Genomic DNA, 3,152 nt, shown 5'->3' with positions numbered 1-3,152 from the left:
TTGTGAATTTTAGATGTACTAATCATTAAAATTCATTCATTACAAAAAAAGATTATGCAGTTTAAAGTTGAAAATAGTTTAAAATGGCTCTCCTGAACAATTTGATATTTGAGATAGCACCTTTTGGTTCTGAGCCCACGAATAGTCAGTATTGGTACCCATATTTTTACTGTCTGTTACGATATTGTACTGCGGTGGGGCGTGTCCCTGTAGTTTGAAATAGCTTTGGTGGAAATATTATTATGATGACATGGGGATTTAGAAAGTAGTTTTAATGATAGTGAAGAACTGTCTAAGAGTCAGTCTTGGGCAATCGCGGATGAAGCGTGATTGCAAGACGAAGCCAACGAAAAAGACATCGGGAGAAAACACTGCAGTGTGGATATTGTATCATAATTATTGGACATTGGTAGATAGTATCTATGGTAATGTTATTAACTAATAAATTATACAATGTGACATGTTCCCCGTGAAAAAGTGCCCGGCCGGCGTCATATTATGATAGCATACCTTAATTTATGAAAACAAACTGTTTAAAAGGTGGGTCTAACTTTTTATTTTTTTTTAGTTATGGCGTATAGGCAATTTAACTTTTTTTAAGCAAACCGAACCTACCACTCATATCTATCTGATGTATTTTCAAAACTTTTAAATTATTTTTTTTTATTTTAAAGCTATTTTATTGAGCTATCAATTAACATACACGATCAAACCAGAAAAGTACAATTTTAGTGAAAAACAAAAACTAGTAAATGGCTTTATTTGGAGTTATTATGTACGATTTCCTTTTAAAAATGGTAATTTTGTTTACTTTTAATAAAAATAATTTGTACATTTTTGGTGTGATTGTGTATTTGTGTGTGTTAATTGATAGCACAATAAAATAGATTAAAAAAAAATACAATGAAAAGTTGAAATGTTTTGAAGGTACGTCAGAAAATTTGCGGTAGGTTCGTTTTGTTTAAAAAAACAGTTGAATTTACCCGCAAAACTAAAAAGATAAAAAGTTAGACTCCCTCATTAAAGGGGCTTTTGTCATGACTTGTAGTATATTATCATATGTCGCCGGCCAGTCACTTATTCGCGGGAAACATTGTATACTTAATGATTAGTATACTATTTTTATATTAAGTACCTACTACTACTAGACAAAATTTATAAATAAGGCAGTTATTCATGTCATATATTATGCATAAATATAAGGTAGTAGTTATCAATAGGTACCTACGCATTGTATTATATAGGTACACGTTCAATAATATAAGGACCTTTCACAATATAATCACCGAAGCTAAACCTCAGAATAGTGCTGGCGCTACAAATATTGGCGCACTAGTTGGGCGCTCGTCCTGGCCGCCCACCTCTGACGCCGGCTCTGCCTCCGAGGCCTCGTAAATAACAAAATATATAACGAGTAAAGCATCAGACATCAGTATACTTGTTGGAGAGTTATATAGACGCTGCACCCTCCCTTCCAAATTGCATAGGTGTTAGGTATCGCATAAATTCAGTCATATTAAGGTATATCTGTATTCTATAATCTATTATTATCAGCCGGTCCCGTGTTATATAACCGGGATGGTATACTCGTATTTACCGCTATTTATTAGTTCTTCGGACTGGTACCATATTCTGATCCATTTCCGTACCATAATGCGATTCACGTATACCTTTAACACACATGCCACGGCATAATCTCGTCTATAAACAGAAAACCTACCGAGAAAAAAGTATTATATCTATAAGTTTAACCGATATATTGTGAGACGTGCCTCACATACGTTTTTCATATGGATTAAAGTATATATTTTAACTTACAGTTGACGTGTAGTGGCCGTAAAAAACGATCCCGTGGTAAAGGCTACAGCCTATAGGTCAGAATCTTATAGAAACTGCATCTCTCCATGTAAAAAGAACATATAGGTATAGTTAAGTACTCTATTTGAGTTAAGTTTAGTTACTATTGTGCATACTTACTGAGCACACAATGATGTGACAATACAGGACATTACATAGTTACCCTGTACATTATATATTGTACAATATAGGTACACCTTAGAGACGACAGATATCTGGTCTGGAGTGTAGTAGATAATATTTTAAATTATATATACTATACATTTCAATTTTTATTCAACAATGTATTCATCAGCAATAAATAAACAGCAAAAAAAAATATCATTTAGTTTATGGCGGTTTTAAGTTGCGATTCTATAATCTTTTATAAAGATGCAGATTTAGATATACAACGCTTCAGGAGCTGTTATCTGAATTCACGTAAATTTTATTTTAAATGTGAAAATAATTTTAATATATCTAATAGAACAGCGTCAAGAGCACAACCACCAAAAACCTGATGGTAAACAGACTATTGAATCGATTAAAAATTTAGTACCTAATAGGTACTCTTAGAGGACCCACCTATACCCAAAGAAAAACGTAAATAACGGCCTAGAGAATGCGTTGCGTTTACAGACCAACTCCGTTAAGGCCACGCCCACTACTCGCTGTCGGCAACCACCTGCCCGAAGGTGTTAACTCGGAAACGCCGCGCGCTGTATATATGAACGTTCTCGTCTGTGACACGACGAGAAAACAGGTTTGAGCCTAACGAAGTGAATAATTTCGGTCAGTCACGTGCATGAGAGGGTGGGCGACTTCCGCGTCTTTTCATCGGCTTATAGTTTCATTTGTATTACAATATAATATAATAGCCCACAATATCTCAAACCAATGAAATGCGGCGGAAGACTCCCACCTTTTTTCCTCGATATTGCTGCGAATCACCGATTGTTAACATATACCGGATATCTTGTTATTTCGCCTTATGTTCTATCGCGTATAGTGTCCATATACAATTCGAATTGTATATGTATTGTATTTCATATACATGCGAATGTTATATTTTCGACGGCAGAATAATAGCGTTTTAATTTCTTTTAGCTGTATACAAGTATACAACACTGTAAATTAAAACAAAAAATTTAAAAAAAAATGTATTCTGATTCATACAAACTAACATCGGTATACTTACTTTAATGGTTGGATAGAAATTAACAGGCTTGATAGTTGATGTAGGTACTTATTGTTTTTGTGCATACCAGTGGCGAAACGTCATAGGAGACAAAGAGACCACGTCTCCCCACTTAGAA

This window comes from Acyrthosiphon pisum, chromosome A1 (genome assembly GCF_005508785.2).
Source record: "Acyrthosiphon pisum isolate AL4f chromosome A1, pea_aphid_22Mar2018_4r6ur, whole genome shotgun sequence".
NCBI classification, from domain to species: Eukaryota; Metazoa; Arthropoda; class Insecta; order Hemiptera; family Aphididae; genus Acyrthosiphon; species Acyrthosiphon pisum.
The sequence above is the reverse complement of the archived record's forward strand: the minus strand, read 5'-3'. Positions refer to the sequence as shown.